The sequence below is a fragment of the Muscardinus avellanarius genome, assembly GCF_963383645.1.
Source record: "Muscardinus avellanarius genome assembly, chromosome: 9".
Taxonomy (NCBI): Eukaryota; Metazoa; Chordata; class Mammalia; order Rodentia; family Gliridae; genus Muscardinus; species Muscardinus avellanarius.
The window spans coordinates 91,104,859-91,119,191 of NC_137795.1; the positions used below are offsets into that span (position 1 = coordinate 91,104,859).

The following is a 14,333-nucleotide window of genomic DNA, read 5'->3' on the forward strand; positions in this document are numbered from 1 at the left end:
GTCTTTGTTCTAAGGGAGAACTTCTTGTGATTGGTAATACTATAAGTTTATAAGCTTTGCATCTAAGAAAAAACTCTCCTAGTAATAGGGTAATTGCTTTGCCTAGTTTATGCATATTGCCCTGGTTTAATTATTAATAGTGCCATATTCACTTTAAAAGTTTCTTATTGGGTTTTGTTTTGGTTTGGTTTAGTTCTGGGGATTAAACCCAGAAGCATTCTACCTCTGAGCTACACTCCAGCCCAAGTTTTTATTTTTAATTTTGAAATAGGGTCTTACTAAGTTGCTGAGGGCCTCACTAAGTTGCTGAGGCTGAATTCAAGCCTGTAATCATGCTATCTTAGCCTCCCAGTTATTGGAATTACAGGTGTGTGCTGATAAGTGTTTCATTTTGATAACTTTATAGTTACCCTACACAGTAGCTACTTTGCCTCTGATTTCTATCCAGTAGAGTAGCTTTGAGCAAGACTAAGACTATTTATATTTATTTATTTATTTATTTATTTATTTATTATTTTTGGTACTGAGGATTGAACCCAAAGGTATTCTACCTTCAAGCTATGCCCTTAGCCCAATTTTATTTTCTAAAATCATAATCATCATTTTTGCTGTGCAGTGTTTAATTGGCTTATGATTAATTATCCCACAATACAAATAAGTTTATTAATAATATTTGTTGATTGTTTGCTAGCATCTAGTTTCTCTCTCTTATTCTCTCCTTTCTCATGTAGTTCATTCTCTTCTGTCTGCCAAGTATTATTTCGGGCACTTGGGATTCATATGGCACTTGGGGGATTAGATTTTATCAGTCAGTGGGTTGTTGTTGTTGTTGTTGTTGTTGTTGTTGTTGTTGTTGTTTTTGGTGGTACTAGGAGTGGAACCCAGAGGCTTTTCTACCTCCGGGCTATCCTCCTAGACCTATTTTTTTATACTTTATTTGGAAACAGGGTCTCACTAAGTTGCTGAGAGCCTCACTAAGTATCTGAGGCTGTCTTCGAACCTGTGCAATCCTCCTGTCTCAGCCTCCCAAATGCTGGGATTACAAGCGTGCGCCACCACACCGGCTTCATTCAGAGGGTTTACATTCTGGTGGAGAGAGACCTGCACTGGTGTTCTAAATACTGTGAAGAAGATAAGTTGGATGCTATGATTATGAATAGCCTGTGAGTTCCCATTTAGGTAGAGTGGGTTGGTAAACCATCTCTGAGGAGGTAATCTGTAGATTTAGTATGAAAAGAGAATAGGGAAAAACCACATAAAGAATTGAAAGCAGAGCAAGTATAGAGTTGTTAATTGGGAAAGAACTTGGTATGTCCTAGAAACGGATGGGACAGGTGCAAATTGAGGATGGGCAAAGTTTGTATGAAATGAGATAAAAGATAAAGCTATTAGTCTAGCTATTAAGAGCCTTGTACACATACAGGAAATTTGAGGAGTTTTATCTAAATAAAGTAAGTCTTTGAAAGGTTCAGTGTCAGCATCTTGATCTGATTTGCTTTGAAAATACTACTCCTGTCTTGGTGCACATTTTCTAGGCAGTTTCTTTCAACAGTATCCCTGTTGAGTTGCATTGTTTAAAGGCCGTGTGCAGTGGGTGTTGTACTGAGATATTTATGGAAGAGTGGAGCATCTGATGAGAGCTACTTGGAAATTCTTCTCACCTTAAAACTGTTAAGAGTGGTACTTGCTGAATCTGTCTGTTTAATCCCCAGTACCACACACACACACAAAGAGCTATACTTTATTCTTGGAATTGAGGAACCTCAGTGGCACTGCTGATATGTTGGAGTGAAACTGAAGCCTTCCCTCCTTCCCCCTCTCTTTGTCCACCCCCATTGCTGTCCCCCCTCCTTCCTTTTTGCTCCCTCCACAGTATTCCTTTCTCCTTTCCCCTTCACTCTCCTAGAGCATTCTAATACATGGCTGGATTGAGAACCACTGTTCCTACCTCTCTAGGGCCCATTTCAGTCTTTAGTTAAGCTGCTTTAGGCAAGCTCTCTAATATCTCAGTCTTAGTTTCTGCATTCGTAAGTGACCAGAATTAATGTTGCTGTTGTTGTTGTTGTTATTTTTTTTTTTTCAGTACTGGGGGTGGAACCCAGGGGCATTCTACCTCTGTGCTATACTCCCAGCCCTATTTATTATTCTTTATTTTGAAACAGGCTCTCACTAAGTTGCAGAGGGCCTAACTAAGTGGCTGAGGCTGTCTGAACCATAATCCTCCTGTTTTAGCCTTCCAAATGCTGGGATTAAAAGTGTGAGTCACCATGCTTGGCACCAGGATTATATATTTTTTCATTTTTATTTTTATGTGGGTCATATTGAAAATGGCATACATTCAGACTGTGCTTGGTGTCCTCTTCCTCCCTCCCAACAATGAGTGTCCAGGTTGACCATGCTACATTCATACCTTTACACATATTCAAATGTTAGCTCCTTCATTAATCAACCTCAGCGTTCTTCCTCTCCTACCCTTCCATTCAAGCTTTGCTGAGGTCCTCCATTATCTGGAGTCCCTCTGTTATCCCCAATATTCCCTAGTTTGGGCATATTAGAGAAAACATATGTCCCTTCTCTTTCTGTGCTTGACTTATCTCATTTAACATAATGTTTTCCAGATCTTTCCATCTTCTTGTGAATGACATGACTTTGTTTTTCTTTATAGCTGAGTAGAATTTGATTTTGTGTATTTCCCATAATTTTGCAAGTCAAATAACAGCAAATGCTGGTGAGGATGTGGGGGAAAGAGAAACTCGTTTACACTGTTGGTGGGAGTGTAAACTAGTTCAGCTACTATGGAGATCAGTGTGGAGATTCCTTAGGAAACTGGGATTGGATCCACCATATGATCTGGCTATACCACTCCTGGGTATCTTTCCAATGGGGTTGAAATCAGAGAACTACAGTAACATATGTATACCTATGTTCATAGTAGCACAATTTCTTATAGGCAAAATATGGAACCAACCTAGGTCTCCATCAACAGAATTATATTTTAAAGAACATAATGTGCTTCCTCATAGCTTCTCTACAAATAGAAATGTATTATACTCCGGTTTATGCTGGTGTTATTGTTTGGTGCTTCAGTTTTCTCAGTAGGATGTCAATACATTTGGGTAATTCTCATCCACCCATCGGCCATCATGTCCTGTCAGTTTTTCTCCTTCTTTTAGCATTAGTGCTTTACTCTATCTTGGTTTTGGAGTAGCATTGACTATTGTCTTCTCTCTCTGTGTACTTCATCTCTTCCCCAAGCCATTCTCCACACTGCAAGCAGAATATAACTATTCTGTATTATCAATTACAAACAGACCCATATGCCTTTGCATTTATTCAGAAGATTATGGCCACCTACTAGATGCTGGATGATAAGCTAATAAGCCCTAGGATACAGCTGTGAAAATGGGCTCTATCTTCATGAAGCTGGTAGTTGTGCATGGAGAGGAAAAACAAGTAAATTGACCAACCTTTTGATCAGTAGTGCTAATTTAGATAAGAAAAGACCTTTAAAAAATATAAACCTGGTGAGTTTTCTTTGTTGTTTCAAATCTTTTAATCACTTGTGCTTGCCCTTAAGAGTAAGTCTAAGCTCAGCCTGACTTACAGCCTCCTTCATGATAGGATCCAGCTCAGTTCATCAGCCCCATTCTTGGTATCCACTTCTTTCCTGCCACCAACTCTTTGTTTCGTGGCCACTGAATATGAAATCTTCATGCACAGTATGCTCTTTCTTGCTTTGGGGCTTTCCCTCGTGCCGTTTTCTCTACCCTTTCCTCCCACCTCCCGAATCTAACTAGCTTGTGCTCACCACTCACATGTAGGTGGTTGTCTCCTTAAATTCTTCTCTAATTCCTCAAGTCCAAGTTAGAAAATATATGGCTGCAACCTTAATGGATTTAATTATAGGAATCATTTGGCAGGACAATTTTGATTCTGCTTCTCAAAACCTGTGAAAAACTCTGGGGAAATGTACATACTTAATTCAGGATCTCGCAAAGAGCATTCAGTTTTTCCAGTACTCCATATCTCCTAAAAATCTTTCTGGATTAAGTTAGACTATCCAGAAGACTTCTCATCAGAACTATGACATTTTGTATTGTCCTCCCATAGAACAACTTTTATTTTAAAAAACACATTTACATTGCTGGGCATGGTGGCGCACGCTTGTAATCCCCGCACTTGGGAGGTGGAGACAGGAGGATCGCGCAGGTTCGAGGCCAGCCTCACTGGCTTAAGAGACCCTGTTTCCAAATCAAATATAAAATAGGTCTGGGAAATGTAGCCCGGAGGTAGTAGGGTTTCATCCCCAGTACCACCCCCCCCAAAAAAAATTTACATTTTATCTGACTTGAATGCTATTGATTTTTTAAGGAATGAGAAGTTATTTTAAGAATTAAGCAGCATACTATTTAAATTCTCATATCATTAAGTATTCTTAGAAAATACCAAATTTGCCTATTATGTAGATGTTTTGTGGTTTATTTAATTATTCTCTTGTTTATTAACTATTCTTTTAATGCTTTTTTTTACTACAGCTAATTACTGTAATTTGAGATAGACTTAACATAAAATTACTGTTTATGATTGACTAATGTAGGTTATTTGATTAAAACTGCATTTGTAATGTGAGTTTCAAATTGTACTGTTAGAATTCATAGAAGAAATTTGAACTATTGGTATCATCAGAGATTAGGTAAGCAACATTGCTGGTTTTTTTTATAATTGTGTGTGTCAGATACCATAAAATCTTAAATCATTGCTCTTTATAGTTATTTAAATGAATTTCCTGAGATTAAACATCTAAAGAACTGAAGAAACTTGCACTCCTATTTTTTAAATAGAGTAAAAATTTTATGCTCCCCTTAGAAGGAAATAATTCAAATCAGTATATTTGGCAGTTGCTTAGAAAGAAGGGATTTATTAGCATTGTGTCTAATTCATACATAATTACATACAAATTCAGCATATCTAAGATTCGGGTTTATTTCTGAATAACTTCTGGCAATAAGACCGTGAACACAAGGGGATTAGCAGACTCTCCGTATGTGAGCTCTGTATTTAACACTTAATTATGTTTAGAAGATGATCTGTCACACCACAAGAGCTTTATAATTTGCTATAACAGGAATATAATTCCTGTCACAGTAGGAATGTTTTCTCATATTTATATTCATTCAAGGTAAGCCTATATGAGGTCTTTGGCAGATGCTTAAATTAAGTATTGTTGATGCAGGGCGCTTATAACCTGATCTCTGGTCTATATTAGTTCTGTGTTTACTTATTAAATTTTTCAAATTCTGTTAACTGTATCTTTCTACACCTGCCATTGTTTACTCCATTCTGTTCTAACCATTCTAGCAGATTGGTATAATTGAAATAATGAGTTTAATATTTTAAGATTTGGTCCATCTTCATCTGGGTCTGCCAGTCATTCTTTTGTAACTTTGGCAAACTTACATAACTTCTTTGAACCTGACTATTCATCTGAAAATGAGAGGATTGGACCAGTTGATCATAAGAGTTCATCTAGCTCCAAAACACTTAACAACTATATTTCATCTCTTTCTTTCTACTCTCGGGCTGTGAAACTAACATATGAGTGCTACATGAGTTATGTCTGTAAGATCTAATTATCTATAAATATATTTTGTGGAAAACCTTAAAAGCAAAGTCTTGTACTTATTGACAGTTGTTTTTTAAATCAGTATACTTCCTTAGTTTATTCTGTTATTTGTGATACTGGGAATGGAACCCAGGGGCCTTCTACCTCTAAGCTACACCCCCAGCCCTATTTTTTATTCTTTTGAAACAAATAGGGTCTCACTGAGTTTGCAAAGGGCCTCACTAAGTAGTAGCTAAGGCTGTTCTTGAATTGAGATCCTCCTGTCTCAGCCTCCCAAATTCTGGGATTACAAGTGTGCACTACCATGCCTGGCTATTTTTAGAATTTTATTAGTAGGCCCTTATATTTTTTAATTCTAGACTTTTACCAAATAACTGAGTATAGCCAGTCAGCAGTACACAGCAGACTCTGAAGCTAATGATTTGTTGTAATTAATATATTACTGAACTAGGAATGGTAGTACTTATTTTAAGTGGAACTAGGCTTCATTGCTTTCTGTTTTATATCTTTTTGTATTTGGTGTGCCATTATTCCTAATAAAAACAGATTATGACCTATTTTCTTTCATAATTACTAGTAATCTAAAAAGTATTGGCAAGCCGGGCGTGGTGGCGCACGCTTGTAATCCCTGCTCTTGGGAGGCTGAGACAGGAGGATTGCACGGGTTTGAAGCCAGCCTCAGCTATTTAGTGAGGCTCTCAGCAACTTAGTGAGACCCTGTTTCCAAATAAAATATATTAAAAAAAAAAAAGGTCTGGGAGTATAGCCTGGAGGTCAAAAGCCTCTGGGTTCCACCCCCAGTACCACCACCCAAAAATAAATAAATAAATAAAAATTTAAAAATAAATAAAATAAAAAGTATTGGCAATAATGATTAGTAACAGTTTTACTAGTTATAGTAATAATTTTATCTAATTTTTCCTTCTCTGTTCTCTTAGGGTAGAAGCTTTGCTAGTTCCAAGCTTATAAATATATATCATCTTGCTAACATAAAAATTATTTGATAGTAAGTGAATGAATTAGAGGTCACCTATAAAAGCTAAAGTGGAAGAACACTAAAGACAGTTTTGCAAATGAAAGATAATGAAATAGTACTAGCACTACTAGTTATTAATACATCTATAGTTTGGTACAAATTAATAGAATGGAATAGAACATATAGTATAAAAATACCACCAATATAGAACCGAGGAGGGAAGAGAGGAGGAAAAGGGGCGATGTGGGGAAGGAGAGACTAAACAGCGTGGTGTGCATAAATAAATGTGTCACTAGGGTTCTCACTGTCATGTACGGGGCGGGGGGGGGCATGTGGGGAGGGAAACTGAAGGAGTGGTAGCATGAACATTTATGAGCACATCACTATGATGTCCAGCTACAGTTCACCAATAGGAAAAGTCCCTAAATACATATGATAACCGAGTCTATGGTAAAGTTGGCATTTTCAATCAGGAAAGAAATTGATTATACAGTAAATGACATTGATACATCACTTAAGAGTTGGCATTTTCAGAGGAAAAATACAGATTCCTGTGTGAGCTCTGTATATTAAAGAAAATATAAATATAAGTTTATAGTTAAATTGTTATACAAATTGTCTTTAATCGTCTAGGATTGGGAAAAGACTTCAAACATGCCACAAAACCCAGAAGTAATAAAGAAATTAAGGTTGGTTTACAAATCAATAGATTTATATATGAATACTTAAATATTAAGTAATAAATGACCAAGTAGCAATGGAGACTAAATTGTAAACAAAAAGCTTTTTTTTTTTTTTTTTTTTTTTTTTTTGGCGGGTCTGGGGATGGAACCCAGGGGCATTTGACCTCCGAGCTATACCCCCTGCCCTATTTTTTATTCTTTATTTTGAAACAAGGTCTGACTAAGTTGCAGAGGGCCTCACTAAGCTGAGGCTGTCCGCGAACTGTGATCCTCCTGTCTTAAGCCTCCCGAATGCTGGGATTACAAGCGTGAGCCACCACACCTGGCTAACAAAAGGCTATTTTAAATCAATAAAAAGGGATAATCCTTTAATAGAATAATGACAAATGATATGAGTAAATACTTGAAAGAAAAAATAATTCAAATAGCTAATAAATTTACTTATTTATACTTTTATTTTTGGTGTGCGTGGTGCTGTAGATGAAGCCCAAGGGCATTCTACCAAGGGTATTTTCCCATGATCTATTAAAATATAAAGAATATATACTCTTTGAATAAGCATTTTCCTCCAGTAATTTTTCCACTTATATACTTATACATTTGCAGTTTAAAAAATGTAGAGATATTTATTGTAGTATTGTTTGCAAGAGGCAAAAATGTACAGACAACTTTGTCTACCAATTTACTTGATTATTTGATTGTCCATCAGTTAAATAAATCATTTCTTTGTAGCATAATACAATTGAAATAGATCAATAAATACTACATTGTTAAATGTCAAAAGCTAGTTGTAATTCTAGAAAAAGTAAATAGCGTTAGAAACCCAGGTTTGGGTAAAATAATAGGATTTTTAAACTGTAGTTATTGCTAGAACTTTATAGAGTCTTATCCAGTATTTAAAATGTCCCAAATTTAGAAAATAAAAATGTCAGCACTATTATTTGCCTAATCAATTAACCATTGGCCCTTTATTTTTGTTCACCAAACCTCAGTTTTGTTTGATGGCAAGGTGCCCAGCTCCAGGAGATGAATTATGATTAGTTTAAACCAGGCATTATCCTTTGGCAGATTATGTCACTCTACTTCTCTTCATGTGACACAGTTCTGGTCAGCGGGACATAGAAAAGTCTGCTGGGGTGGGAGGGGAGTCCTCTCTAATCAAAACTGAGAACTGCTAAAAGCATCCTTCCCATCTCTACTTTGAGTGTTCTACATAAGGATCTGATGCTTACAGCTGATACTGGCAATGCTGAAAAATGAGGGGAAGGCCAAGAAAGAGGTATTAGCCTATCGCCAGGATTTGGTTGAACTGCTAAGACAATCCTGGAACTGTCTACTTGCAAAATTTTGCTACATGAGCTAACTAATCTACTGTTAATTGATCCATTGTTAGGTTTTCTGTGAGTTGGATCTGAAAATATACTAACAATTCACAGAAAGCTGTTTTTATAAATTTCATATTTCTGTGAGAGTTCTGAAAATTGCTCTTTTCCTGTATCTTAGCTAAAATAATGAATAGTGAATATGTGCTTTGGACCATAAAACAAAACTAGAGATGAATCCATGAACTAATTAATGCATTAATGTATCTTCTTCTGGAATTAAAAAGACTTCAAAAATATTATGTTATTTTATTCCCCTCCATTCTAAGGTTTTCTTGTAAGTTAAAAGTTCTCGTGGTTTTCTCCATCTGCCTATTGGGTAAGCTACAGAAGGAGAAAAAAGAAAGTATGATTCAGTTTGTCAGATAAGATATTTTACTTCCTCTTTAAGTTGTCTTATTTAAGTTTTAAAGATGCTAAAGAAGAAATAGGAGTTGAATGGCTTGCATTGTGATTTCTTAGAAAAACACTCAACATGGTGGCACACTCAACTCAACATGGTGGCGCACGCTTGTAATCCCAGCATTTGGGAGGCTGAGACAGGAGAATCTGGGTTCGCAGCCAGCCTCAGCTACTTAGTGAGGCCCTCTGCAACTTAGAATCTGTTTCAAAATAAACTTAAAAAAAAGTAGGGCTGGGGGTGTATCTTGGAGGTAGAATGCCCCTGGGTCCCATCCCCTGTACTGCAAAAAAAAAAAAAAAAAATTATTTGAAAAAGCACTCATACTAATAGATTGTCAGTGTTAGTTGTTTCTTGTGCAATTCTTATTCTTTTCTCAGACAAGTGTCCTTTCAAAATGTGTTTATGATTAACATAAAATCTCATTTATTGATCTACTTAATTTTTTGAGTCATTTTATAAATACTTCTGAGCCTTCAAGAGTGGTGGCACACGCTTATAATCCCAGCAGTTGGGAGGCTGAGGCAGGAGGGTCGCAGTTCGCAGCCAGCCTCAGCTAGTTAGTGAGGCCCTATGAAACTCAATGAGATCCTGTTTTAAAAAAAGAATAAAAAATAGGGCTAGGGGTGTAGCTTGGAGGTAGAATGTTCCTGTGTTCCATTCCCAGTACTGCAAAATAAATAAATAAATAAATAAATAAATAAATAAATAAATAAATAAATAAATAAATAAATAAATAAATACTTCTGGTATTCTGTCAAGCCTTTTGGTAGTTGAACTTAGAACCTTTTAAAATCATATATGTTAGAGAACTGTCATCACTGATTCTTTTCCCCCACGCCCCTTTGCCCATTAGAAACAAATAAGTTAAAAGACAGCTTTGAGCAGGGTGTGGTGGTGCACTCTTGTAATCCCAGTGGTTGGGAGTCTCAGACAGGAGGATCACAGATTCACGGCCAGCCTCAGCTATTTAGTGAGGCCCTCCACAATTTAGTAAGACTGTGTTTCAAAATAAATAATAAAAAATAGGGCTGGATGTATAGCTCGGAGGTAGAATGCCCCTGAGTTCAATCCCCAGTACCACAAAGAACTTTGTTTTTTTCTTGGAAGAAAATTAATACAGAAGACCGTATTAATATTTGAGCTGTGTTAATAAAAAAACATCTTTCTTGGTTTTGACCTTTTAGATCTTTGGGGGAGGGGGGGTTTGGTAATGTGCACATAATTAATAAGATAACACTTAAACTATGTGGAATACTATCAAATGTTAAGTATTCTTGCAAAAGTAGTAAACAAACACAGGCTGCCAACTAGCCCTTTGCCCAAAACCAACCCTAGAGAAATAAAAAATGAAAGATAGCTGAATTCTAGGAACTCACTGTGAATAAATGCAAAGGCTGTCTGTCTCCCAAGCTGGTGAGTTAAATCTTGCCCCTTGGCTAGCAAAGCCAGTAGAGGTAGCTCATCCTGCCGTGGCATGAGTGAGCAGCAGTGTGCAGCACAGAAGCCTGTTGAGATTCAGAGTTGATAAAGACATGTGAAGTGACATTCGCGCCCAGTTGTTCACTTCTTCCTCTTTTCTGCCTTCAAGTCCAGGGAAGTTGCCTTCTGTGCTCTCCAAAGCTTTTTAAAAAGAGGAAATCCCTGCACAGGGGTGCTATAGTATATAGAGGATATAAACTGGTTTTTTGCACCTGGGTTTCACTACCATCTGGCTCTCATTTCACTTAAGTTCACTGGTACCCATGTCACTTCAAGCTTGGCCCCTGAGTCTTCCTCAGTATATATGTTCAAAAAGAAGATCTTGGCTTCTTGGAAAACATTACCTCACAGACCAACATAGACAGTTGAGGACTATAACTATTTTTTAAAAATCAAAAGCAAAGTTATTAAAATAGATGAACCAATAATTTGAGATAAACATGACTCCCTTTCAGCCAGAACCTCCATCTTCTACTCATGTGCTCCTTAATCATTGCCTCTGGGGCCTTTTTAATAACAGCCCCTGGGCCTGCTTCATCCATCCAGACCACCTCTGGTCCCCCAAGTCCATCTGGGCCGCCCCTGACCCCAACCTCATCTGCTGCCTCCATCATGGCCATCACTGGCCCCGCCTCCATCATGGCCAGTGCTTCCTCCTTCCTTTCAGCCATCTATGCATTACATCATCTCTCTGGTTGGCAGCTCTACACATTTTTCAGCCAACTGCAAATCTTTAAAGTCTCTCTTTACTTTCTGCTCCTGAAACTCCATGTACAGTTTGCTGAACGTGGACATTAATGTCTATATTGCAGTTTGCATATTTTTTTTTGTTTCGAGATTTTCTCCACCAATTTAATTGGCTTATCTTTAAATTTACACATAGTTTCAGGATGTGAGCAAAATGTAGATTAGTCCTTTGCCAAAGTGTACCACATGTGGCCTCTACGCCACTTCCCCATGGAGCCCTTTTTGCCATTCAAAATCTCCTGAGCATGGTCTTTACCATCTGCCTTTGCAGCCACATTCTGGTCCTTCCCATTTCCTCTCACAAACCAGTTCCAAAGTCAGTCCACATGGTCAGACTTATATAAAGTAGTAGCCCCACTTCCCTGGTACCATAATTTGTTCCAGTCAGCATTCTTGCAGCTACAATCTAAAGATTGACCACATAGCTTAGAAGAAAGAAGATTTATCTACATGTGGTTTGGGGTTCAGTCCATGTGAAGCCAGGGGCCATAGGTCTAGGGCATGTGACTGGAAGCAAAGGTACAGCATATGGGCTATGCTCATCTGAGAGGCCAGAAGCAAGAGCGAGCAGGAAGAGGAGGAGCCATCGATATAATCCATGGTCGCACCCTAGGGACAACCTCATCCAGTTACACCCTACTGCCTACCCAGTACCACCCAGATAAATCCATTACAGTGGATTGATTTACTTCTGAGATACAACATCATGACTCAATTACATCAGCTCCAAACATTAATAACGAGTTCCTCAGGGGATATTTTATATCTAACTATAATAGACAGTTCAATAGCAACATTAAACGGTTTAAAGAACAGTAAAGTTAAAAACATTAAATGAAGAATTTTTTTTTTTTTTTTTTTTTGTGGTACTGGGGTTCCTGGAAGCCCTTCTACCTCCGGGCTACACTCCCAGACTCATTTTATATTTTTTTTATTTGGAAGCAGGGTCTCTTAAGCCAGAGAGGCTGGCTTCGAACCAGCACGATCCTCCTGTCTCCGCCTCCCAAGCGCAGGAATTACAAGTGTGCACCACCACGCCCGGCATAATGAAGAAATTTAGATCATCCTAATCAGATGAAGGAGTTGCCTTCACATTCTACTTCTGCCTTTTATGTCTGATCACGTATGGGAAGGGTCCATCTTTTATCTCTGGTGCTTTGGACTTTTTCTTGTCTGGTTTATCGGTGTGGACTCAACTTCTCTCAAGATTTTTGAAAACTTAACTCCTGAGGATCCACTTTTTTTTCTAGTGCTGCTTTTCCCTCCTTTGCTATGAATGTCTTTTCTGCCAACTTGGTGGGGTGAAGGGAAAGAGGAATAATGTAGTTTGTTGCTTAGTTTGCTATCTGAAACTCAAAAGTCCAACCTTTAGATTTCATAAGCTGCTTCTGTTAATAACAAATCAAGGGTCAAAATGCTACTCATAGCCAGGTGTGGTGGCACACACTTGAAATCCCAGGCTGAGATTGGAGGATCACAGGTTTGAGGACAGCCTGAGCAAACTAGCAAGACCCTCTTTCAAAATAAAAATAAAATAGGGCGGAGGGTGTAGCTCAGAGGTAGAAAGTCTCTGAGTTTAGTCCTTAATTCCATAAAAAAGGAAAAAAATGCCACTCATGCTAGATATGTTTTATATTTATATGAAATGTTTTTATAAAATTTCATGTGTTTACATTTTGATTTTTAATAAGAATTCATAAAATCTTTGAAAGGAAAAGAGTCTTTTTCTTCTTTACAAAAGGGAAGTAAAAAGTTGGATTTATAGTATTACAGAAATTAACATTTAATAGTTTCTTGGAGAAATTTAGATTGCTTTCAAAGTAAATGTGGAAACTATATTTTTAGTTTGTTTCTATTTAAAAGTCTTTTGAATCATCACTTTGGAATGGGTAGAAGCAGGAAGTAAGTTTAAAAGCAGTTTGTAAACCTAAGGTAAAAAGCCATTAACATAGTTACAGTTCAGTGTAAGTGAATTAACCGCACACTGCCACTCCTTAGTTGTTAGGAACTTCTTAGAGGTAAGTTATCATTTTCATTTTTTTAAGAAAAAAATTCTAAGACACTTTAATCTTTAAAAACTTATACCTAAGATGAGCATGGGTAATGCATGCTTGTAATAGCATACTTGGAAGGCTGAGACAGGATCGTAGGTTTGTGGCCAGCCTCAGCAACTTAATGAGGCCCTCTGCAACCCAGTGAGACCATATTTTTAAATAAAAAATAAAATAAGGCTAGAGATGTAGCTTGTAGGTAAAATGCCTTTTAGTTCAAGCCTGTCTCTCTCTCTCTCTCACACACACACACACACACACACACACACACACACACACACGAGGGTAAGTACTAGGGATTGAACCCAGCGGTATTCTATATCTGAGCTACACCCCCAATTCCACTTTGTTTTATTTTATTTTTATTTTGAAACAGTTTTGCTAAGTTGCCAAGTGCCTCACTAAGTTGCTGAGCCTGGCCTCAAATCTCTGATTGTCCTGTCTCAGCTCCTAAGTATCATCCCCTATGCCCAGCTAATGCCTAGTTTTATAACTATCATGCCAGCAGAATTACTTTGAAACATTTTTTCAGTTCCAGTAAAACTATCAGACTTATGAATCTATTTAAATAACAGCATTCCAAATATTAATATGGAATTTTGTTTATAAGAAATTTGAGTATGGCCACAGTGCAGCAATAAAAAATTAAAAAAAAGAAATTTGGAAGAATACAAGAATTTTTCACTCATCATTCAAAGTCCTTAGTACTTATTAGCCATATAAACTTTTTTCTGTATTGGTTCGGATCTGCTCTGAGCTAATCTCATGTTCTCTGTCTCTGTCTCTCTCCCTTTTTTATGATTATAAAAGCATTGTATGTTGAAAAGTTTTTATTATATATTAGGAACCAAAAGTACTCTAGGACACGCCCTCCCAAATAACAGTTATTTGTAGTTTGATATATATTCTTTGATACTTTTTTCTATCACATGTAAACATGTATTTAAAATATAAACATTTTCTCATATTTGAAAGGGACTGAAAACTTA

The 14,333-nt window shown here is 37.2% G+C and overlaps 1 protein-coding gene across 1 annotated transcript in view; it reads left to right on the plus strand.

Moving 5' to 3' along the window:
• The window catches only part of MKLN1 (muskelin 1), a gene marked incomplete at both ends in the record, with an annotated part of 145,193 nt that overhangs the window by 97,031 nt on the left and 33,829 nt on the right, over positions 1 to 14,333 (plus strand). The window lies entirely within an intron of this gene.